The sequence below is a fragment of the Pleurodeles waltl genome, chromosome 4_2 (assembly GCF_031143425.1).
Source record: "Pleurodeles waltl isolate 20211129_DDA chromosome 4_2, aPleWal1.hap1.20221129, whole genome shotgun sequence".
NCBI classification, from domain to species: domain Eukaryota; kingdom Metazoa; phylum Chordata; class Amphibia; order Caudata; family Salamandridae; genus Pleurodeles; species Pleurodeles waltl.
In genome coordinates this window covers 977171884-977197899 of record NC_090443.1, presented here as the reverse complement: position 1 = coordinate 977197899, position 26016 = coordinate 977171884, and positions in this window count along the sequence as shown.

The following is a 26016-nucleotide window of genomic DNA, read 5'->3' as shown; positions in this document are numbered from 1 at the left end:
TCACAGCTTAATGAAGAGGACCTAGATCAACCTGTAGCCTTCATTAGCAGGAGGTTACTTCTCAGGGAACGTAGGTGGAGTGCCATGGAACGTGAAGCCTTTGCTGTGGTCTGGGCACTGAAGAAGCTAAGACCCCACTTGTTTGGGACTCACTTTCGAGTTCAGACCGAACACAGACCCCTCATATGGTTAATGCAGATGAAGGGTGAGAATCCAAAACTGTTGAGGTGGTCCATTTCCCTACAGGGTATGGACTTTACGGTAGAACACCGTCCTGGTACAGAACACCCCAATGCTGATGGTATGTTCAGGTTCTTCTGCCTTAGTGATGAGAACTCCCATGAGGTTGGGTAGTTGCTCCCCACTTTCAGCTGGGGGGGACACGTCTTAGACTTTTCATCCTTGGCGTGGTCTCCCTTAACTTTTTGCCTCTGTTTCCCAGGTTTTTGCTGTGTGCTGGACTCTGTTTTTGCTGTTTTTGTTACTCTGGACTTTACCACTGCTAACCAGTGCTAAAGCGCAAGTGCTCCTTTACAAAATGTGTATGTAATTGGTTTATCCATGATTGGCACATGTGATTTACTAGTAAGTCCCTAGTACATTGCACTGGAGGTGTCCAGGGCCTGTAAATCAAATGCTACTTGTGGGCCTGCAGCACTGGTTGTGCCACCAGCATAAGAACCTCTGTAATCATGTCTCAGACCTGCCACTGCAGTGTCTGTGTGTGCAGTTTTAACTGTAAATTCGACTTGGCAAGTGTACCCACTTGCCAGGCCTAAACCTTCCCTTTTCTTACATGTAAGGCACCCCTAAAGTACGCCCTAGGTAGCCCCAAGGACAGGGTGCAGTGTATGGTTAAGGTAGGACATATAGAAATGTGTTGTATATGTCCTGGCAGTGAAATATTGCTAACTTCGTTTTTCACTGTTGCAAGGCCGGTCCCTCTCATAGGTTAACATGGGGGCTATCTTTAAATCTGATTAAAGTGTAGATTCCCTTTGGGAGCAGATGGACATGTGGAGTTTGGGGTTTCTGAGCTCACAATTTAAAAAAACATCTTTTAGTAAAGTTGATTTTGAGATTGTGTATTTGAAAATGCCACTTTTAGAAAGTGAGCATTTTCTTGCTTATACCATATCTGTGGCTCTACCTGTTTGTGGATTCTCTGTTCGGGTCAGTTTGACAGTTGAGCTGGTTGCACCTCACACTAGACAGTGACATAAAGGGAGCTGGGGTGTAGTGTGCATTTCCTGGTGAGCCATCTGTGCTGGGAGGGAAGGGAGGATTGGTCACTCACATCTGAAAGGGCTGTGCCTGCCCTCACACAATGCAGTCTCCAACCCCCTGGTGAGTCTCTGGGGCCCGGCCTGCGCAAGGCAGGATTTCACATTCAAAAGAGACTTTGCTTTGAAGTAAGCCTACTTCAAAGGAGAAATTGGGTATAGGAAGGGCACCCAAAACCACAGACTTTAGAACACTTCTGGAAACCAAGAGGACCCTCTGCCTGGAGAAGAGCTGAAGAGCTGAGGAAGAAGAGCTGACCTGCCTGTGACTTTACTTTGTGGAGCTATCCTGCAGTTGCTGCTTCTGCCAGAGTAAGAGGGCAAAGACTGGACTTTGTGTGCCTTCCATCTTGTGAAGATCTCCAAGGGCTTGATTTAGAGCTTGCCTCCTGTTGTTTGAAGGTTCCGGGACAGCAAAGACTTCTCTCTGCCAGCACCTGGAGTTTCTGGAGAGACTCCTACTCTGCCAAGTGGTGCCCATCCAGTTCCTGGGACCCTGAAAGGAGAAGCAGGCAGCCTAAGAGGAAGAAATCCACACACAGAACGCCGTGCAGGGAAAAGTTCAACGCGACTCTGATCTGCGGCTGAAAAATCGATGAGCCGCCGGCTTTGCGGCAGAAAATCGACACTCGCCTGCAACGCGACCAGAAGATCGACACCCAGGGCTAGAGAAATGATGCGCAGCATCGCTGACGGAGACTGGTGAGATCGCAACCCGCACTGCATGGTTTTCAGATCATCGTGCGGCTGGATTTCCGACGTTTAAAAACAATACAAGGCCTGCCCGGATCCGGGAGTGCTGACTGGATTGACGCATCGCCCTCCTGCGGAGAGAAGTAATGACGCGCCCGATCCGACGAAAGGAAATACGACTCAAGGTCTTGCTTTTGGGTGAAATCGGTGCATCGCAAGCCCTTTTTGACCCACACTCGCCAGTGCAGGGTTATTTTTGACGCACCCAAGGTACATTTTCACGCTAACAGTGTTAGTGTGTGTTTAAAACTACATATAGACTCTTTTTGCTTTTTAATTGATAACTTGACTTGTGTATTGTGGATTTTTGTCGTTTCAGTCTTGTTTTGTTTGGATAAATACTTCCTATTTTTCTAAACCTGTGTTGTGTCATTTTGTAGTGTTTTCATTAAGTTACTGTGTGTGTTGGTACAAATACTTTGGCCCACATTTATACTTTTTTAGCGTCGCATTTGCGTCAAAAATGAAGCAAATGCGGCGCTAAAAAAGTATAAATATAGGCCTTTACATCTAGCACTCTGAAGTTAAGCCTACTGCTCGTGCCAGGCTACCTAGGGGGTAAGAAGGGGTTAGCTGAGGATGATTCTCTTTTACCCTGACTAGAGTAAAGGTCCTTGCTTGGACAGTTGGCAACCTGACTGCCAACCAAAGACCCCATTTCTAACACCTCTCCTGCTGAGCTGCGTGGATCCTGCATCACGGGTGGTGATCGGATGTGGTCCCTTCGGTCCTCTCTAGCAGCTGTCCCACTTTGGTGGAAGTAAGCCCTTGCCTCCCCAAGCAAGACAGTACCCCTGTGCACTGTGTCTTTTGCAGCTGCCAAGGGTTCTTGCAGTTCTTCCAAGGAGTCTTCAGGCATCGTGTAGCACCAGCCCCCAGCACTCCTTCCTTCATGCGATGCACAGCCCCCTGAATGGCTCTCCTGCGGAATGGGGCACCTTTTTGTAGTGCTGCATTGGCTCCATTTGCAACTTCTGTGTCCCCATCCTGTGCGACTCCTGTTAATGCAGTTTGTGCTTCTGTGGGCTCTCTGTGACACTAAGGGCCCCTGTTAGAAATGGGGTATTTGGTTGGCAGTCAGGTTACCGTCTGTCAAAGCAAGTACCCTCACTCTGGTCAGGGTAAGTCACACACAATCCAAATTATCCTGTGCCCACCCTCTGGTAGCTTGGCACTAAGCAGTCAGGCTTAACTTAGAAGGCAATGCGTAAAGTATTTGTGCAATAAATCGTGCAATAACACAGTAGAACACCACAAAAATACACCACAGAGTGTTTAGAAAAATATATAGGCCCTCATTACAACCCTGGCAGTCGGTGTTAAAGCGGTGGTAAAACCGCCAACAGGCCGCCGGTAAAACCGCCAACAGGCCGGCGGTAAAAAAAATTGAATCATGACCGTGGCGAAAACCGCCAACATAGACAGCCACTTTAACACTCCGACCACCACGGTGGTACAAACAAACAGCATGGCGGTCACCGTCAACAGACAGGCGGAAGACAATGTACCGCCCACAGTATCATGAGAGGCCAATCCACCACTTTTTCCGGGGCGGATTCACCGCAAACAAAAACACAGCAGAAACAGGACCGGGAAGGGAAAACGCTGACCTCTACACACCCCACGAGGAACCAGGACGCCATGGAGCCGGAACTCCAAATTCTACCTGCCATTGTCTTCCTGCTCCTCTACCAGGAACACGAACGCCGGCGGCGACGACTATGGTGAGTACTGCACCTATGACACAGGGGACGGGGGAGGGAAAAGAGAGTGACACACACACATGCAACACACAACACCCCCACCCTCACCCACTACAACACACACACACAAATACATGTTGATACATTACATATACACCCCCCAACCCCCTCTGGAAGAACGCAGGGACAAAAGGAAATGAGTTGAACGATTGTAATCATGAAAAATCCATTACTCAAAAATGTATATACACTATTAACAATTATATACACCAAGAATTCAAGTCCATGTACTGCACCTACATAGTCCGTGGACCACTGGGCCCAAAATGCATGGGCGAGGCCCACACAAGATATCCGATCAAAACGGAGAGAACACTGCAGGGGCATCAGATCGAAATAAAACAGGCACCTCAGGGGGAAGGGAAGGTGGGGCACCTCAGCCGGATGAGTGCACGATGCCAGCTCCACGAGGGGGCACCATGCCCATTGATGTATCCTGGGAAGTGCAAAGCCACAGTCTCTCAAGTCTCTCCAGTGGGTGGTTTGCCCACTGCTGCATCCTGGGGAGTGCAAAGCCACAGTCTCTCCAGTGGGTGGTTTGCCCACTGCTTTATCCTGGGGAGTGTGAAGTCACAGTCTCTCAAGTCTCTCAAGTGGGTGATTTGCCTACTGCTTTATCCTGGGGAGTGCAAAGCCACAGTCTCTCAAGTCTCTTCAGTGGGTGGTTTGCCCACTGCTTTATCCTTTGGAGTGCAAAGCCAGTCTCTCAAGTCATTTCAGTGGGTGGTGTGCCCACTGCTTTATCCTGGGGAGTGCAAAGCCACAGTATCTCAAGTCTCTCCAGTGGGTGGTTTGCCCACTGCTGCATCCTGGGGAGTGCAAAGCCACAGTCTCTCAAGTCTTTACAGTGGGTGGTTTGCCAACTGCTTTATCCTGGGGAGTGCAAAGCCACAGTCTCTCAAGTCTCTCCAGTGGGTGGTTTGCCCACTGCTGCATCCTGGGGAGTGCAAGGCCACAGACTCTCAAGTGGATAACAGTTATCCACTGGTTCTGGAGGGGGGTTTGTGCCCAGAGTGTTTCATCCTGCCAAGGACTGAGGTAGTGGATGTGACACTCCACTGACGGTGGGCCTACATGGAAGCTGTCCAGGCCCCTGGAACTGAGCACCAGCTTCGTACGACTGACCAGTGGGGATGTCAACCATGTCTGCGGTGGTGCCACTGGCACATGATGTGGCGTGGTCGCTGGCGGTGCTTGTGGTGGCCTCAGTAGCGGCGGTGCTTGCCGCGCTCATTAGCCAGCGGTGCTGGTGGGTGGCTCAGTAAACGTGCTGCTGGCGGCTGTGTCCTGGGCAGCGGTGCTGGTGGCGGCGTTGTCCTGGGAAGCAGTGCTGGTGGCGGCGGTGCATGTGGCAGTGCTGGTGGCGGTCTTGTCCGCCGTGCAGGTTGGCGGCGACTTCCCTTTCTTTTTCTGCCCCTTCCCCACCTTGGATGGTGGCGCAGCTGTCTTGCCACTCCCAACTGTAGTCCTGGGAGAGCCCTTGGTGGCAGGTGTTTTGCCTTTCTCCCTCCGGGCTGTGGCCAACTTCTTATGTTTCTGAGGTGGGGGACTGTCCTTGGCCTGGCTCTTTGGAACACTGGCTGCCCTGCTGCTTGGGGCACTCCAGAAGCCGGTTACTGCTGGCACCACTGTTCCCGGTGATGTGGTGGCTGAGGTGCTGGGTTGGGACCTGGAAAGGCATGCCCTAGGGGACAGAAGGGGTGGGGGAGGTGAAGGGAAGAGGTCAACATTTAAGAGGAAAAGTTTTTTAGACACACTGGGACGGGTAGATGTAGGGGGTTTGGGAGTGAAGGAAGAGAAGTGGTTGTAGGAGGTGTTTGTTTGCTGACTTTGGGTGAAGGTGCATGGGCTGTAGGCTGTCGTGAGGTGGATGGCTGTTGGGTGGGTGTGTGACTGCGTTTGTGTAGTTTGGGAGGTGGGATCACACACACACTGGTAGAGGACACAGGGGATGTGTGAATGGTAGTGGGGGTGGTGAGTGCACGTGAGCGGTGTGTGGTAATGGGCGTGCTGGTGATGGACATAGTGGCTGAATATGTAGTGCATGCAGGTGTGAGTGGAGACGTGACAGGGAGGGAGGAGGGAGACGAGGAGGAGGGGGACACAGTGGAGGCAGTGGATGTTGGTATGTGTGCATGGGTATGATGCTTGTGTGAGTGCCTGTGGGATGTGTGGTGCTTATGTTTGCTAGAGCTACCCTTGTGTGTTGAGGTGTGTGCATGCTCGTCTGATGGTGTGCTTGGGATAGGCTGAGGTACTGGGGATTGGGGCTGGGTGGAGGAAGTTGGAAGGGGGGAGGCTGGACACAGGGACAATGGCTGCCATCAGTGCTGAGGCCAGAGTCTGAAAAGCTTGCTGTTGGGCTGCCTGACCAGAATAAATGCCCTCCAGGTATGCATTCATTTGTTGCAACTGCCTCTCTACACCCTTGATGGCATTCAGAATGGTAGACTGCCCAACAGTGAAGGATCTGATGAGGTCAATGGCCTCCTCACTGAGGGCAGCAGGGCTGACAGGGGCAGGGGCTGAGGTGCCTGGGGCGAAGGAGATGCCCACCCTCCTGGGTGAGCGGCCTCAGGGCACACGCTTAGGGGCTGCTGGGAGGGCAGTGCTGGTAGGGGGGTGGTGGCTGTACCTGTAGATGCGGTGGGCACAGCGGGGCCTTCCACGGCAAGGGAGCTCCCATCAGAGGAGGAGTCAGAGTCGCTGGTCTCAGCTCCTGTCCCCGCCGTGGAGCTCCCCTCGCCCTCCGTACCACTGGTGAATTCGGGGTCCATAGTGTCACCCTCCAGGGCCATGTGGGATGCAGCTCCCTCCTGCTCCGGTGGCACTGCTCCTCTGCATGATGATGCTAATGCACACAAGAACAGAGAGACCACAAAAAGGGGGGGAAAGAAAGTAGAAAGACATGTTCAGTGCATGCAATACCGCTACCGTTGGCGGACACTACAGACACAGCAGCCTTCTGCACTACGCCATGCACTTAGAGTTTCCTAATTAATCACAGGGCCATGGGGTACAAGGCCTATGCCCGATTGCTGCACACATTGAAGTCACAGGAGCGTGACTAGGGGTAGATGGCTCTGAACACTGGCGGGGTGGTGTGCCACATGGCCTGCCTTACGAAGGGACCTTGCCTACAAAACTCGCCCTGGCCTAGGGGTACCCACAGCCCACCTCCCCCACCCAGACACCTCCCATGCGCGCTGATGAACTCACCCCCTTGTGGCTGCTGTGATGCCCTCAAGCACCCATCCAACTCCGGATAGGCCACCGCCAGGATCCGGAACATCAGAGGGGTCAAGGTGCGACGGGCACCCCTCCCACGTTGGGAGGCCATCCCCAGCTGGGCCTCCGCCGTCTTCTTGCTCCAGCAGCGAATGTCCTCCCCATCTTTCACAGAAGTGGGTGCTCTGTCTGTGGTGGACCCCCAGGGTCCGGACTTCCTTGGCGATGGCTCGCCAAATATCCTTCTTCTGGTGGGCGCTGACCTACAGAAATAATACATTGGAAAAGGAGAAGATATAACCGTCCGGCTGTCACAGTCATTGGCCCACATTCCTACCCTTGCCATGACGCACATACACTCACCGTTGTTTTATGCACGCCTCATTCCCCCCCCCCCAATCTCCCATCCACACCACTCTAAACAGGCATTGCCCATACAACATGCTCACAGTGTACTCACCTGTTTGTCTGGAGGACCGTAGAGTAGCGTGTACTGGGGGAGGACCCCATCCACTAGTTTGTCCTACTCTTCCGATGTGAAGGCAGGGGCCCTTTCCCCAGACACTTGAGCCATTGTCGCTTCCAGACTGAGGTCACAGCAGCACTTGCAGTGTAGGTCCTCTCCTGTCAAAGATCAGGTATCAAGTGAGTGAACAGAGAGATAATGGCGGTCACGTCCGCGACAGTGCGTACCGTCACCGCCGGCATACATCGTCATTGGCTCCTGGGACCCATAGGGTCCAATGTTAACCAATGCAGGATTGCGCCACAGTCTTCGACCGCCTACCGCGACAGTGTACAACGCCAGCACTGCTACCTCATATCCCCTTGTCCCACCTTACAGGTCAGGAAGCCGCCATTTCAGGGGGCCATATGGCATTAATAATAACTGCGTCACACATATCTAGGCCTGGAATACACACTAAGACAGGCACATAGCGGATTGTCAAATGTGTGGAATAAAGTTGCTTACTTTGTACCTCAGTGTTGGCTCACCCTCTGCTCGCTGTTCTCATCTATAGAGCACGTCCGCTGGGGCAGGTGAGGAGATGACGGCATCCTCCGGTGTACAGACCGCTGGTGGACCTGTCGACAAAGAAAGAGCGACATGTAATTGTCACCTACAGACTCAGCTATCCACCATCCCACATGTATCTCCCCTCTAGTGCAGATCCTGTCAGTACTCCATTTCCTGGCAAGTGGGTCTTTTTAAACTACAGTGGCCATAGCATCAGGGATGTCCCAACCTATGTTCTCCAACGTGTTGTCCAGAGTGTTGTCTACCCTGCTGAAACACATGCGCAGCTACATCGTTTTCCCTCAGGTGGAGGATTTGCCTATAGTGAAAGGTGACTTCTATGCTTTGGGACATATCCCCAACATCATAGGTGCCATTGATGGGACACATGCGGCCTTGGTCCCCCCCGCAGGAGTGAACAGGTGTATAGAAACCGGAAGAGTTACCATTTGATGAGTGGTGTGTTTGGCCGACCAGTACATCTCCCATGTCAATGCCAGGTTTTCTGGCTCAGTGCATGACGCTTACATTCTGAGGAATAGCAGCATCCCTTATGTGATGGGGCAACTCCAGAGGCATTGTGTGTGGCTATTAGGTGAGGACATGGACCCTATACAGTGTGAATATCTCTCTGGGTCTGGGGTTGTCCCTAAGGGTTAGCGTGTGTCTAATAGTGTGTCTAACAGTTGGCCCTCGACATTTGCAGGTGACTCTGGCTACCCCAACCTGTCATAGCTACTGACCCCAGTGAGGAATCCCAGGACAAGTGCAGAGGAACGATACAATGAGGCACATGGGCGAACTAGGAGGGTTATCGAGAGGACCTTCGGCCTCCTGAAGGCCAGGTTCAGGTGCCTCCATATTACAGGTGGTTCCTTATTCTACTCACCAAAAAAGGTGTGCCAGATCATCGTGGCCTGCTGTATGCTGCACAACTTGGCTTTGCGACGACAGGTGCTTTTTCTGCAGGAGGATGGTCCTGAAGGAGGTGTTGTGGCTGCTGTGGAGCCTGTGGACAGTGAAGAAGAGGAGGTAGAAGAAGAGGATATCGACAACAGAAACACCGTGATTCATCAATACTTCCAGTGAGACACAGGTAAGAAGACATCACTGCCTCCTATATCTGATACACTTGTTCTACCTCTCATCTGTCTGTCACTTTCATCCAGTGTATGGACCCTGATTTGTCACTTTCCCTTTCAATTTCAAAGATGTGTGTCCCACTGTGTGACCTCTGCTATGTTACCTCATGGACTAGAGCTGTATGATATAGGTATGCTGACAATACAAAGGACATTGCTATTTCCCTCAGTTCTTGCAAATACACATTTGTGAAAGCATAGACTGACTCCAGATAGTTTTGTGATTTAAGGGTGTTTATTTAAGTGCTAAATAGTGGAGGGGGTTGTAAAATGGTCAGGGGTGATGTGGAGGAATGTCCATGACAGAGCCCAGTCTATTAGTCTCACAGGTGCATTGTCCAAAGGGGCATAGGAAGTAGAGCTGGGGCAGTTTAAGGATGGACAGGGTGGCAAAGTGGGACAGAAGGAGGACAATTATGGTGGTCTCATTTCTTGGCGGGGGTCTTGGCATTGTTCTCTGTCTTTGTCCTGGATCTCAGGGCCTGCTTGAGGGGTGGTTCTCCATCTGCAGGGGGTGGGGTGCTGGTGTTGTGGTCCTGTGGCGGTGCCTCCTGTCCACTAGCGCCAGCAGAGGTGGTGGGCAGTTCATTGTCCAGGCTAGTGTCAGGGGCCCCTTGTTGTGCCACAGTGTCCCTACTGGTGTTCATGAGTTCCTTCAGCACCCCTACAATGGTGCCCAGGGTGGTATTGATGGATTTTAGTTCCTCCCTGAACCCAAAATACTGTTCCTCCTGCAGCCGCTGGGTCTCCTGAAACTTGGCCAGTACCATTGCCATCGTTTCCTGGGAATGGTGGTAGGGTCCCATGATGTTTGAGAGGGCCTCGTGGAGAGTGGGTTCCCTGGGCCTGTCCTCCCCTGTCACACAGCAGCCCTCCCAGTTCCCCTGTGTTCCTGGGCCTCTGACCCCTGAACCGTGTGCCCACTACCACTGCCCACAGGTCCCTGCTGTTTTTGGGGTGGTGGGTTAGCCTGGGTTCCCTGTAGTGGTGGACACACTGCTGCTTGATGTGTCCTGGGGACAGAGGAATGGGCCCACTGGGTGGGTGCTGCGCTGGTGTTTCCTGAGGGGGGAGGCTCTGTTGTGGCTTGTGCCAGTGTGAGGGGAACCGACTGTCCCGAGGTCCCAGATGGGCCGGGCTGGTCATCTAGATCCAGTTGGACAGAGCTGCTGTCATCACTGTGGGCCTCTTCTGTGGGTGGAGTGGACATGTCTGGAACCTCCTGTCCGGTGACATTGGGTAGGGGTCCTGCAGGGGTGTAAAGGCATGTTTATTGCATCTGTGTGTGCCATGGTGTGCAATGGGTGGGTGACCCTGTACCCCAGTGCTTGCATTCCTGTGTAGGACCTTGTGTGCTAATTGTTTAGGGGTCTGTGTTGTAGCCATGCATTGGTGATGGGTGTCCATGTTTTGTTGTTGCATGCACGGCTTGGTGTTGGGATGTGTGGTTTGTGCTAGTGGGACATATGTGAGGAGTTGGAGTGATGGGGGTGAGGGTGAGGGTGGGGGTATGTGATAGCATGCAGGTATGGTGGGGGATGAAGAAGTTAAATATTTGACTTACCAGAGTCCATTCCTCCAGCTACTCCTGTGAGGCCCTCAGGATGCAGTATAGCCAAGACCTGCTCCTCCCATGTTGTTAGTTGTGGGGGAGGAGGTGGGAGTCAGCCGCCAGTCCTCTGAACCGCAATGTGGTGTCTTGAGACCATGGAACGCACCTTACCCCGTAGGTCGTTGCACCTCTTTCTGATGCCATCCCTAGTTCTTGGGTGCTGTCCCACTGCGTTGACCCTGCCCACGATTCTGCGCCATAGCTCCATCTTCCTAGCTATGGTGGTGTGCTGCACCTGTGAACCAAATAGCTGTGGCTCTACCCGGAGGATTTCCTCCACCATGACCCTGAGCTCCTCCTCTGAAAACCTGGGGTGTCTTTGCGGTGACATGGGGTGGTGGGGGTGATGTGTGAGGTGGGGTGTGTTGTGATGTGTGGGGTGATGTTTAGGGGTGTGTACCGCCAATGGTTTACCACGGTTGAAAGACCGCCGCATGGATTCGTGGGTCGTGATAGTGTGGGCATATTCCTGTTGGCGTGACAGTGGAGGTTTTGTTATCGCCAGTTTATCACTGACCTTTGGTGTGGCGGACTTGTGTGGGTGTCTGGATTTTGGTGGATTCCGAGCTATGGGTCGTAATAGCTGTGGCGGAATTCCGCGGCGGTGTGTTGGCAGTCTTCTACACGGCGGTAAGCAGCATTTACCGCCAATGTTGTAATGACCCCCATAATATTTATCTGATAAGAACGATTAAAATGCAATATGTATATGTTGAGATATCACTGTAAAAATGATATAAAGTGTCTTTAGTCTCTTGAAATCAATAAATGTCTCTTGCAAGCACAAAGTACCTGGCCTGCATTCAAAATCTCCGCAAAGAACCGCAGAGGAGGAGATGCGTGGAAAACAGGGAAGTGTGCATCGATTTCTCTGGCCACACATCGGGCCATGCATCGTTTAGTTTTCACACAGGGAAGGTGTTGCGTCAATTTCCGGTGCACGGTCTCGGATCCTCTTCAGGTTGTGGGGTTTTCAGTCGCCCCAGGGACATTGCGTGGATTTCCGGCGCTGACAGGACGAAGTCACAGGGGCTGCCCCGATCCGCTGGGCATTGCGTGGAAATTTCTACCACACGGCAGGCGATGCGTCGATTCCTCTCTGGAAGTCAAGCTGCGTTGTTCTGGCTCGGCTGTGCGTAGATCCAGTGGGCCATGCTTCGAATTTCCGGTCGGTACGCTGGCGCTGTGTCGATCTTCTCATTGTGAAGTTGGCTGCGTCATTCCGGTTTGGCGTGCAGTGAATTTTTCACCGCGATGCAGGCTGTGTGCCGATTTTCGCCACACAAGGAGTCCTTCTTGTAGAGATGAACTATTTTTCGTCCTGAGACTTCAGGGAACAGGAGGCAAGCTCTATCCAAGCCCTTGGAGAGCACGTCTCAGCACAACCAGAGAGCAGCAAGGCTGCAGGGCAACAGCAAGGCAGCAGTCCTTCACAGAAAGCAGACAGGTGAGTCCTGTGGGCAGCCAGGCAGTTCTTTTTGGCAGGTTGCAGGTTCTGGTTCAGGTTCTCTTTTCTAGGAACTGTCTGAGTTGGTAGGGGCAGAGGCCCTGTTTAAATACCCAAATGTGCCTTTGAAGTGGGGGAGACTTCAAAGAGTGGTTTAGAAGTGCACAAGGTCCCCTTTCAGTTCAATCCTGTATGCCAGGGTCCCAGTAGGGGGTGTGGCAGACTTTTGCATGAGAGCAGGCTACTGTCCTTTGACATGTAAGTGTCAGGCCCTCCACCCTCCCAGCCCATGAAGACCCATTCAAAATGCAGATGTATGCAAGTGAGGCTGAGCATCCTGTGTTTGGGGTTTGTCTGAGTGAATGCACAAGGGAGCTGTCAACTGAACCTAGCCAGACATGGATTGTAAGGCACAGAAAGATTTATGTGCAGAGAAATGCTGACTTTCTAAAAGTGGCATTTCTAAAATAGTAATATTAAATCCAACTTCACCAGGATTTTGTATTACCATTCTGGCCATACTAAATATGACCTTCCTACTCCTTTCAGATCAGCAGCTACCACTCAAACAGTATATGAGGGTAGCCCCAATGTTAGCCTATGAAAGGAGCAGGCCTCACAGCAGGGTAAAAATGAATTTAGGAGTTTTACACTACCAGGACATGTAAACTACACAGCTACATGTCCTGCCTTTTGCCTACCCAGCACCCTTCCCTATGGGTTACCTAGGGCATACCTTAGGGGTGACTTAGATGTAGAAAAAAGGGAGTTTTTAGGCTTGGCATGTACTTTTAAATGCCAAGTCGAATTGGCAATGAAAATGCACACACAGGCCTTGCAATGGCAGGTCTGAGACATGTTTAAGGAGCTACTTAAGGGGTGGCACAATCAGTGCTGCAGGCCCACTAGTAGCATTTAATCTACAGGCCCTGGGCACATATACTGCACTTTACTAGGAACTTATAAGTAAACTAAATAATCCAATTGGGTATGAACCAATGTTATCATGTTTAAAGGGAGACAGCATATGCACTTTAGCACTGGTTAGCAGTGGTAAAGTGCGCAAAGTCTTACAACCATCAAAAACAGTATCCAAAAAGTGTAGGGAGGCAGACAAAAAGTTAGGGGTGACCCCCCCCAAGGTTGTCAGGACTAACAGCCCCCTTCTGAATCCCCCTCCTGTGTTGAGTCCTCCTGGGCCTTGCTGGCCCCCTTTAGCACCACTTTCTGCCTGTGCCAAGGCTTGTTGGTGGAATCGGAACATGCAAACCCGACTGCAATCTTCCTTCCAGCGTGGGACATCACCTGCTTCCTCCAGGAACTTGACTCCGACTCCAGAGCTGCAGTGCTGACTCTCCTTCCTCACCGTCGACGAATTACTGCATCCTCAGCTTGGTGGGTAGGGGCTTCTGCCCCCACTGGACTCGTCTGTGTCTTCTGGACTAGGTCCCCTCTTTCCGCAGATCTTCCTCTTCAGGAATCCACTGTTCGTTTCTTTCAGTCATCTCTGGATTTTGCAATTCTCTTCTTTTCTTCTAAGTGGGTGTTTTGGGGAAAGTCTAGTGATTTACTCCTGCTTTCCTGGTCGCTGGGGGCGTGTTGTGGTACTTATCTTTGTGCTTTTCTAGTACCCCCAGCTCCCCTCTACACATTCCACTTACCTAGGTGGGGGTGCAACTCTTGCATTCCATTTTTTTACAATTTTATTTTGTAAGTTTGCGCAAAAAAATTACGCAAATGCGGCACTAAAAAAGTATAAATATGGGCCTGAGTGTTTTTTTTCATGTGTGTAAGTGCTGCGCGACTACAGTGTTATTACATGTGCTTCGCATATCTCTTAGATAAGCCTTGGCTGCTCATCCACAGCTACCTCTAGAGAGCCTGGCTTCTAGACACTGCCTACACTACACTAATAGGGGATACCTGGATCTGGTATAAGGTGTTAGTACCTTAGGTACCCACCACATACCAGGCCAGCTTCCTATATTGGTGGTGTAGCAGTGGGATAAGCACTTACAATTGCCTTATCACTCTGTCACCTTATACTTTCCACAGGAAAGACCACTCCTTACTTAGAGGTACACATAGTTCCTAGTGTCAGGGATCTAGTCTCTGGGTTTGGGTATGTCAAGGGTCTAGGCATAGCCCTTGCTCCAAACGTGTTACTAAAGACTAGACGTAGGAGAGGTTAGGCACACCCTACACCACTCTAACACATACTATGTCTGCATCTGAGCACACCTTTGAGCCCATGGATTCTCCTTATGAGAACCTGACCTTCAAATAATTGAAAGGGATGTGTGTTGAAAGGAAGTTAGACATGGGGAGGAATCCTAATAAGAGTCTGCTCTTGGGCCTCCTCCTTCAGGATGACCAGGAACAAGCTGGTGTTCAGGAGGAAGGAGTAGACTTCAACCCCTCAGAGCTAGAAAAATAAATTTTAGATCTTGGGGGGAATCAACAGGGTACATCAGAGGGTCACAAGTTTCCTAGCAGACCCACTAGCATAGCTGGAAGCGCTGCAAAAAGTGGGAGGGGAAGCCATACTAGTAAGGCTCCCTTTACACCCAGAGGGCTAGTGGAAAGGGTCAGTAAGCCTATGGACAGATGCTCCTCTGCCCATGCCCATGTCACCTCAGTATCTGAGGGGTTCAACTGCTCAGATCCAGAGGGAGACTCCCTAGACAGGGAACACAGGAAACTGAGTGGTTTGCTACACTTGAAAGGGCATGTCAAGTTCAGAGGGTCCCTCAAAGGCAGCGGGCAGCTATCCTCTGGTTACCTTTCTCTGACAAGGGGAGGGATAGACTTCTCACTGTCAGAGAAGAGGATGCAAACAACTACAGCACTCTTTGGTCTGCACTCTTAGATGGGTTTGGTCTCACCACTGAGCAATATAGAATTAAGTTCAGGGAGACCAGGAAATTGTCCTCACAAGATTTGATAGACTTTGTGGACTATTCTGTTAAAACTTTGGAAGGCTGGTTACATGGCAGCAAAGTGTCTGATTATGAGGGCATATATAACTTAATTCTGAGAGAGCATACAATTAATAATTGTGTGTCTGATTTGTTGCACCAATACTTGGTAGACTCAGATCTGACTTCTCCCCAAGAAATGTGAAAGAAGGCAGATAAATGGGTCAGAACAAGGGTGAGCTGAAAAGCTCATACAGGGGGTGACAAAGATAGGAAAAAGGAAACAGGTAAGTCTCAGGACAAAAGCGGGGACAAAGATAAAAGTAAAGACTCCTCATCAGGTCCACAAAACTCCTCTGGGGTGGGACTAAAACCTCTTCCTCCTCTGCACACAGTAAAAAGCCTTGGTGCTATGTGTGCAAAAATAAAGGCTATAGGCCAGGGGACAGCTCCTGTCCTGGTAAAGGTCCTGAGCCTTCCACCACTACTAACTCTGCTTCCACTCCTAGTGTCCCTAGTAGTAGTAGTAATAGTGGTGGGACTACTGGCAGTAGTCAGCCCAAAGGTGTAGTTGGGTTCACATTTGGGTCCATAATGGAAACTGGGGTAGGTGTAGAAACCCCCAAGACAGTTTCTGTCTCACATGGTGGTACTGTCTCTGCCACCCTAGTTGCTTGTCCTGTTAATATAGATAAGTACAAGCAGCACATTCAGATAAATGGTGTTGGGACCCAGGCCTACAGGGACACAGGTGCCGGCGTCACCATAGGGACTGAAAACTTAGTGTTTCCTTGCACAACACCTACTTGGTCACCAGTACCAAGTCACTTTTGTCAACAACTCCACTCAGTCCGTCCCCATAGCTGTAGTACAATTTAGCTGGGGTGGAGTTACTGGCCCTAAACCGGTAGTAGTCTTACCTAGCTTACCTGTTGAGTGTCTCTTGGGAAATGACCTAGAGACATCAGATTGGGCTGAGGTAGAGTTCCTTACCCATGCATCCATGCTGGGTATCCCCAACCATTTGCTCCCTTTAATCTCAAAACAGACGAAAGAGCGAAGTAGGGAAGGAGCCCTGGAGCCTGAAATAATGGCCCAGGACACTCCTAACAACACAGGCATGCAGAATGCCAAATTATCCTCTGCCCACCCTCCCACTAAGGATCCCATTCCTCTGAGGGAGGATACCCCCCTGTAGGAAGTTGGCTCTGTATATACTACTTCAAAGTAAGAAATAGTGTGCACAGAGTCCAAGGGTTCCCCTTAGAGGTAAGATAGTGGCAAAAAGAGATAATTCTAATGCTCTATTTTGTGGTCGAGCAGTAGGCTTATCAGAGGGTAGTGCCAAGCATTTGTTGTACACACACAGGCAATAAATGAGGAACACACACTCAAAGACAATTCCAGGCCAATAGGTTTTTATATAGAAAATTATATTTTCTTAGTTTATTTTAAGAACCACAGGTTCAAGATTTACAAACAATTCTTTAAATGAAAGGTATTTCACTCAGGTATCTTAGGAACTTTGAATCATCACAATAGCATGTACAGTTTTGGCAAAAATGGCAATAAACTATTTTTAATTTGGACGCTGCAAAAATCAACAGTTCCTGGGGGAGGTAAGTATTTGTTAGGTTTACAGGTAAGTAAAGCACTTACAGGGTTCAAAGTTGGGTCCAAGGTAGCCCACCGTTGGGGGTTCAAGGCAACCCCAAAGTTACCACACCAGCAGCTCAGGGCCGGTCAGGTGCAGAGGTCAAAGTGGTGCCCAAAACGCATATGCTTCAATGGAAATAGGGGTGCCCCGGTTCCAGTCTGCCAGCAGGTAAGTAACCACGACTTCGGAGAGCAGACCAGGGGGGTTTTGTAGGGCACCGGGTGGGACACAAGCAGGCACAGAAAGTACACCCTCAGCGGCACAGGGGCGGCCGGATACAGAGTGCAAACAGTTTTCAGGTTTGCAATAGGATTCAATGGGAGACCCAGGGGTCTCTTCAGCGATGCAGGCAAGCAAAGGGGGGGGCTCCTCGGGGTAGCCACCACCTGGGCTAGGAAGAGGGCCACCTGGGGGTCGCTCCTGCACTGGAGTTCGGTTCCTTCAGGTCCTGGGGGCTGCTGGTGCAGTGTCTTTACCAGGCGTCGGGTTCCTTGAAGCTGGCAGTCAGGGGGAGCCTCTGGATTCCCTCTGAAGGTGTAGCTGTGGGGGCTCAGGGGGGTCAACACTGGCTACTCACGGGCTCGCAGTCGCCGGGGAGTCCACCCTGTAGAGTTAGGCCCGTATTTATACTTTTTGACGCTAAACTGCGCTAACGCAGTTTAGCGTAAAAAAAATTTGCACCGGCTAACGCCATTCTGAAGCGCCATGCGGGCGCCGTATTTATTGAATGCCGTTAGCCGGCGCAAGCAGACCGGCGCTGCCTGGTGTGCGTGGAAAAAAAACACGTACACCAGGCAGCGCCGGCGTAGGGAAAAATGGCGTTAGGGCGTCTTAAAAATGGTGCAAGTCAGGTTGACGCAAACAAATCGCCTCCACCCGATTTGCGCCATTTTTAACGATGCCCAGACGCCATTTACATGACTCCTGTCTTAGTAAAGACAGGAGTCATGCCCCCTTGCCCAATGGCCATGCCCAGGGGACTTCTGTCCCCTGGGCATGGTCATTGGGCATTGTGGCATGTAGGGGGGCACAAATCAGGCCCCCCATGCCAAAAAAAATATATAAAAAAAAAAAAAAATTATACTTACCTGAACTTACCTGAATGTCCCTGGGGTGGGTCCCTCCATCCTTGGGTGTCCTCCTGGGGTGGGCAAGGGTGGCAGGGGGGGTCCCTGGGGGCATGGGAGGGCAGCTGTGGGCTCATTTTGAGCCCACAGGTCCCTTAACGCCTGCCCTGACCCAGGCGTTAAAAAGAGGCACAAATGCGGGGTTTTTTGCCCCGCCCACTCCCGGGTGTGATTTTTGCCCGGAAGTATAAATACGACGCATTTGCGTCGCAGTCATTTTTTTGGACGGGAACGCCTACCTTGCATCTCATTAACGCAAGGAAGGCGTTCACGCAAAAAAATGACGCTCTTTACTCATACTTTGGCGCTAGACGCGTCTAACGCCAAAGTATAAATATGGCGTTAGTTTTGCGCCGAATTTGCGTAAAAAAAAAATACGCAAATTTGGCGCAAACGGAGTATAAATATGCCCCTTAGTTTTCCGCAGGTTGAGCTGGGGGCGTTGAGTGCAGAGTGGAAAGTCTCACGCTTCCGGCGGGAAATGTGTGGTCTTTAAAAGTTGCTTCTTTGTTGCAAAGTTGCAGTCTTTGTGGAACAGGACCGCTGTCCTCAGGAGTTTCTTGGTCCTTCTAGATGCAGGGTAGTCCTCTGAGGCTTCAGAGGTCGCTGGACCCTGGGGGATGCATCACAGTTGCAGTTTTTCTTGAAGTGAGGAGACAGGCCGGTAGGGCTGGGGCCAAAGCAGTTGGTGTCTCCGTCTTCTCTGCAGGTCTTCAGGTCAGCAGTCCTTCTTCATCTTCAGATTGCAGGAATCTATCTTCCTCAGTTCTGGGGGCCCCTAAATACTCAATTTAGGGGTGTGTTTAGGTCTGTGAGGTTAGTAGCCAATGGCTACTAGCCCTGATGGTGGCTACACCCTCTTTGTGCCTCCTCCCTGTGGGGGAGGGTGGCACATCCCTAATCCTATTGGGGGAATCCTCCAGCTGCAAGATGGAGGATTTCTAAAAGTCAGAGTCATCTCAGCTCAGGACACCTTAGGGGTTGTCCTGACTGACCAGTGACTCCTCCTTGTTTTTCTCATTATTTCCTCCAGCCTTGCTGCCAAAAGTGGGGGCAATGGCCGGAGGGGCGGGCATCTCCACTAGCTGGGATGCCCTGTGGTGCTGTAACAAAGGGGGTGAGCCTTTGAGGCTCACCGCCAGGTGTTACAGTTCCTGCAGGGGGAGGTGTGAAGCCCCTCCACCCAGTATAGGGTTTGTTACTGGTCACAGAGTGAAAAAGGCACTCTCCTCATGTGGCCAGCAACATGTCTGGTGTGTGGCAGGCTGGCAAAACTAGTCAGCCCACACTGGAAGTCGGGTATGTTTTCAGGGGGCATCTCTAAGATGCCCTCTGGGTGTATTTCACAATAAAATGTACACTGGCATCAGTGTGCATTTAGTGTGCTGAGAAGTTTGATACCAAACTTCCCAATTTTCAGTGTAGCCATTATGGTGCTGTGGAGTTCGTGTGTGACAGATTCCCAGACCATATACTCTTATGGCTACCCTGCACTTACAATGTCTAAGGTTTTGCTTAGACACTGTAGGGGCATAGTGCTCATGCACATATGCCCTCACCTGTGGTATAGTGCACCCTGCCCTAGGGCTGCAAGGCCTGCTAGAGGGGTGACTGTGTGAGGTTGGCATGGCACCCTGAGCGGAGTGCCATGTTGACTTAGTCATTTTCTCCCCACCAGCACACACAAGCTGGCAAGCAGTGTGTCTGTGCTGAGTGAGGGGTCCCTAGGGTGGCATAAGACATGCTGCAGCCCTTAGAGACCTCCCCTGGCATCAGGGCCCTTGGTACCAGGGGTACCAGTTACAAGGGACTTACCTGAATGCCAGGGTGTGCCAATTGTGGAGACAAAGGTACAGTTTTAGGGAAAGAACACTGGTGCTGGGGCCTGGTTAGCAGGCCTCAGCACACTTTCAAATCATAACTTGGCATCAGCAAAGGCAAAAAGTCAGGGGGTAACCATGCCAAGGAGGCATTTCCTTACACCCCCCTCAAGTGGAACCTGTACCATAGGAGCCTAAAGCTTCCACAACTGAGCTCCGAGAGGTAAAAGTACCTTACAAGACTTGGAGCAACCTTCCAGCCCTAACACCTTAGGTTAACAAACCTGTCCATATATAGAGCCCTTGGGACAGCAATCCTGTCTTGCTCTACCACAAGTAGGACAGAAACCCTGTCCTCCTTTAGAGTCTTTGGGACAACCTTTTTGTCCTGCTCTAGCCCTGCTCAGACAGCACCCCTGTCTAGCATTACAACCCTTAGGACAGCAGCCCTGTCCTAACATAGGACCCAGGGACAGTCATCCTGCCTCACTCTAAAACGTTTGCCACACCTTAAAAACAGGGAACCACAGGGTCCACAGTTTAAATGTACTTGAGGTAAAAGTAACCAAACAGGGTGGTTCACCACCCCACAAGCAAGGAACCACATAGTGGATGATAAAGGGATTAACCACTCGACTGCAGAGCTACTCTCCACTTACCACCACTTAGACAATAAAGTCTCAACTGGCCAAGGTTAGCCTTATTGTCCTTCATTTGGGAGGGGGACGAGGTTGTGTTGGAAAGTAGCCTCTTTCTAGCTTGGCCTGTTTGTCAGTGTGTTTGACTGTGTCTACTGGGATCCTGCTAATCAGGACCCAAGTAGTTATGCATGCTCTGCAATGTGGTTGCTGGTAACTTGTTTCCCACAATTAGTATACTGGTGCCCCCATGTAAGCCCCTAGTATATGGTACCTAGCTACCTAGTGTATTGGGGTTCCAGTGGATCCCTATGCGCTGCAGCAGTTATTCTGCCACCAAATTGGGGGCCCATGCAAAGGGTTCTGCAGGCCCACCATTGTAGTCTGCGTGAACTGGGTGCATGCACCCGTTTTCACTACAGGTCACTGCACCAGGTCACTGTAAGTCACCTCTATGGCAGGCCCTCTCAGCCCAGAGGGCAGGGTGAAGGTACCTGTGTGTGAGGGCACCCCTGCACTAGCAGAGGTACCCCCACAAACTCCAGATCCATTTGCCTGAACTTTGTGAGTGCGGAACGCCATTTTACATGTGTACTGGACATAGTCAATACACAGGTTTCTGCCCTCCTGTTGCTTGAGTAGCTCAAGCCCAGGAAGGCAGAACAAAGAATTTCCTTTGGCAGAGAGGTGTTGAACCCTCTCTCTTTGGGAATAGGTTTTACTGGACTTGGGAGGGATAGCCTCCCCAGGCCACTGGTATGCTTTGAAGGGCACATTTGGTGCCCTCTGTGCATAAACTAGTCTACACTGGTTCAGGGACCCCCAGTCCCTGCAGTGTCACGAAACTGTACACCACTCCCCTGTCCATCACCACCACAGGGGTGGTGCCCAGTGCTCCTTCAGAGGGTGCTGGGGTTTTGCCATCTTGAAACCAAGGTTGGCAGCGAATTCTGGGAGCATCTGAGTGGCCAGGTCAGGTAGGTGACGTCAGAGCCCCCTCCTTATAGGTGGTCACCCAGCTAGGTGACCGGTCACACTTTCAGTGCTATTAAGGGTCTCTCTTTTGGGTGGTTCCTCAGATTCGGCTTACAAGATTCCAGCAGGATTCCTCTGTAACCTCCACTTCAACTTCTGACCAAAGAAACTGCATCTGGACTCTCCAGTACTTGACAACTGCAACAAAGACGAATACTTCGCCTGCAACATTGTTTTCACAGATCCTTCCACCTTCTGCAACATTTCCCTGGTCATGCATCCTCTGAGGACAGCCCGTCTTCACTCTGCACCGGGAAGAAGGAATCTCCCTTGGGGTGAAGGAGTCACTCCCCTGCATCTGCAGGCACCAACTGCAACGACGACCAGCTGCGTGGATCCTTATCACAAGTGGTCAGATCTGTCCTCTCTACCAGCTGTCCCACTTTGGTGGTTGTAAGCCCTTGCCTCCCCATGCATGACAGTAACCCCATGCACTGAGTCTTTTGCAGCTGCCAAGACTTCTTGTCACTTCTTCCAAGGGGTCTTCAGGCATCGTGTGTCTCCAGCCCCCAGCACTCCTTCCTGCGATGCATAGCCCCCTGAGTGGCCCTCCTGCTGCATGGAGCACCTTTTCGTAGTGCTGCATGGGCTGAATGGGCTCCATTTTCAACTTCTGTGTCCCCGTCCTGTGGAACTCCTCTGCATGCTCCCTGTGCTTCTGTGGGCTCTCTGTGATGCTGAGGGCCCCCTCTGGCTTCCCCTCCTTGGTTGAGTCCTCCTGGGCCTTGCTGGTCCCCGGCTGCACCACTTTCCACCAACCGGAAGTTGTGCCTGTGCCAAGGCTTGTTTGTCGAATCCGAACATGCAAACCCGACTGCAGTCTTCCTTTAGGCGTGGGACATCACCTGCATCCTCCAGGAACTCGACTCCGACTCCTGGGCTGCAGTGCTAACTCTCCTTCATTACCATCAACCAATTCCTGCATCCTCAGCTTTGTGGGGAGGGGCTCCTGCTCCGATTGGACTGTGCTGTGTCTACTGGACTTTGTCCCCTCTTTCCACAGGTCTTCCTCTTCAGGAATCCATTGTTGGTTTCTTGCAGTCGTCTCTGGGTTTTGCAATTCTCTTCTTTTCGTTTAAGTGGATTTTTTGGGTAAAGTCTAGTGATTTACTCCTGCTTTCCTGGTCGCTGGGAGTGTTGTAGTACTTACCTTTGTGCTTTTCTAGTACTCCCACCCCCACCTACACATTCCACATTCCACTTACCTTAGTGGGGGTGCAACTCTCGCATTCCATTTTTTTTGTATATGGTTTGTGCTCCCCCTAGGGTCCCTATTCTCTATTGTGTTTGACATTGCTGTGCACTGTTTTCTTCTATTCATATGCCTTTTTCTGATAACTAGTGTATATATCTTGTGTATTACTTACCTCCTAAGGGAGGTTTGCCTCTATAGTAATTTTGGTGTTGTGTTACCATAATAAAGTACCTTTATTTTTGTAATAACAAGGCCCATATTTATATTTTTTTTAGCGCCGCTTTGTGCTGCTTTTTGATGCAAAAACGGCGCAAACTTACAAAATACAATTGTATTTTGCAAGCTTGCGCCGCTTTTGCGTAAAAAAATTACGCAAATGCAGCACTAAAAAAGTATAAATATGGGCCCAAGTGTTTTCTTTCATGTGTGTAAATGCTGTGTGACTATAGTGGTATTGCATGAGCTTTGCATGTCTCTTAGATAAGCCTTGGCTGCTCATCCACAGCTATCTCTAGAGAGCCTGGCTTCTAGACACTGCCTACACAACACTAATAGGGGATACCTGGACCTGGTATAAGGTGTAAGTACCTTAGGTACCCACCACACACCAGGCCAGCTTCCTACACAATATATTTAGTGCTAATCCTGCAAAGTGCCAAACTAGTGTAAACATTTATGACGCTAGTTCCCTAACGTGTGCCATGGTTTGGGGTATCATAAATACGGCGCACACATGGTGGTATTAGGGGGGCTGTAATGGGACGTAAAAAACGGTGGCGCATCATCATGACATGATGCACCACTTTTTATAAATTTGCCCCTATATCTCTCTCAGTGCCTCCTCTGATGACAATCTATGCCGTCACAAAAGAACCTTTCTCATTTACAAAGAGACAAATCAAAACTGTTTAGTTTATAACACATAGGTCTTGGTTTATGATAATTGTCAATTTTCTTCATTGTCTGATAATATCTGTCTCTCATATTCTCCATTTCCATTTCTTCCCTCCTCTGTTTATTCTTCCCCCTTTGTTTTCTCTAGAAATTGTAAGCTTTGTAAAATCAGAGTGCACAAGTTATGCACACTGTCACAATCAATAAAGGTTTCAAGATCATTCTCACAAAACCATTTCCCAAGTTTCCAAACCAAGATCCTCCCTTAGAGATTCCTTCACATATTGTCTCCCAGACACTTGTCTCTTTTAGGTCATTTTTCAGACTTTGCAGATTAGATAAATATTCCCTTATCTACTTGCTGTTATTCGGAATATTTCAGTGCAGCAGTGCTGTGATTTCAAACTTTGGCAGACTCTGTCCTCTTTTGCTAAAGGAATGTCTAAAGCAAGGAGATTCTGAAGAATCATAGACCTTGCCGCAACCATGTCTGTGTTCATTAGGAGCATTGCACCTGAAAAATCAGTTAACCTCTTGTCTACAATCATTGATATCTTCTTTATCTTTATGTCATTCAGGATTACACCCACTGATGGAATAAAAGCTCCATAAATATCTCCTATAATTTCTGAACTACTTGCTCCTCTTTTAGATCTCATTTTAGGACTCCCAATACCTTCTGGATTGTCAATGTTGTCTACTTGGTAAATGTTCAGGAAAACCACTCACAAATAGCGTGTACCATGCCAGCCTTTCAGCAACTTCTAATAAGCGTTTTTATCACAGATGTAATAAACACAAGGTGCAGTGGGGTCTTGTCCATTTAGCATAAAATCCCATACATTCTTGAACACATGACTGCATTCACTCGTTCCTACCAACTTAGGCCCAGATTTAAGAGGGCCTAGCACCTCCTTGCGCCACATTAGCATAATTCTTTTGACGCTAATGTGGACCAAGAAGGTCAAAATCTCTGCGGCAGATTTACAAAGTGGCACAACCCCTTGCGCCACATTATGCCTAAACCAGGCATAATGTATGCAAGGGTGGCTGAAAAAAAGGAGCAAAGAAATCAAAAAGATTTCTTCCGCCATTTTTTGCAGCATTTTCAATGCCTGCATGGAGCTTGAGGCACACCATTATTTATAATGGGCCTCAATGTACTTTGCAGGATTAGTGTCAACATTTTTTACGCTAATCCTGCAAAGCGTCAAATTAGCGTAAAAAATGTTGACGCTAGTCCCCTAACTGCCTCCATGGTGTGCCATATCTTTAATACTGTTCAACATTGGTGGTGTTAAGGGGCACTAAGGGGGCGCAAGAAAAGTGGTGCTGCACTTAAATCTGACCATTATTGTCAGCTTTGATTGCGGTCTATACCTACAAAGCTTTCTTATATGTTGCCAATCTAAGGCTAAGCGACCCTGTGTATCAGGTGTTTTGAACTGATTTCTTGTTGTTAACATTTACCTTATCTATCTTTTCTTTCATTGGTTTTCTTCTATCATCTACCTGATTAATGAACTCCTTTTCTACCTGTGTAGGAAGACATGTCAAGGTATTCTAGTGTGCATATGCAGTGCCAAAAGTCAGTGTAGGCTCAAAGAATCCTCCCACTATATCTATGTTTCTAGCCTTTACAATCCTGCTTGAATGACGATTAATGGGAACAAAAGAGAAAATAGTCATAGTTAGAGTAGCAATACTGAGGGGATCATTATGACCCCGGCGGTCGGAGGTAATGTGGCGGTAGTACTGCCAACAGGCTGGCAGTACTTACGACCACATTATTACATTGGCGGTTTGGCTAAAGTCAAACCGCCAATGTATCACACCGACTGCCACAGCAGTAACGAAAGCTGGGCTGGAGACTTCACTCTCCAGCCTGGTGGCTGTCACTTGCCCGCCTGTGGGATTATGACCCCAACTACCGCCATGGTTTTCATGGCATCCTTACCGCCACGAAAACCATGGCGGGAGGCACTATCAGTGACAGGGAATCCCTTCCCTGTCAAGGATAGCATTCTCTCCCGCCCCCCTCCCCCTCCACAGGTTTTGCCCCCACCCTCCTTCCTCTGCAGACCCCCCTCATACACTCTTCAACTGCTTCTGTTAATGATGGGAGTTTATCCGCAAGCAGTTCATGTGCAGCTGCAGGCCATTTGTCTCCTTTCACAATTCTCTTTCCTCATGCAACTTCTTTCACAATGTTTGCTGCACTGGCAGGAATCAGTTGACTTTGACTTTGATGTCCTGCACTTTTCTTTGTATGCAGGCTGCTTGCACCGTCACCACTTTGCAAGATTTCTGCTTCAGCCACTGGTTCCATCCTCATAGCTTAGTCCTGTCGCACCCCTTTTACATCAGCATTTGCTCTTGCGGGATCAGACTCTGGGGGTCATTCCGACCGTGGCGGTCGGCGGTGAAGCTGCGGGAAGACCGACAACAGGCTGGCGGTCTTTTTTTGTTAATTCTGACCATGGCGG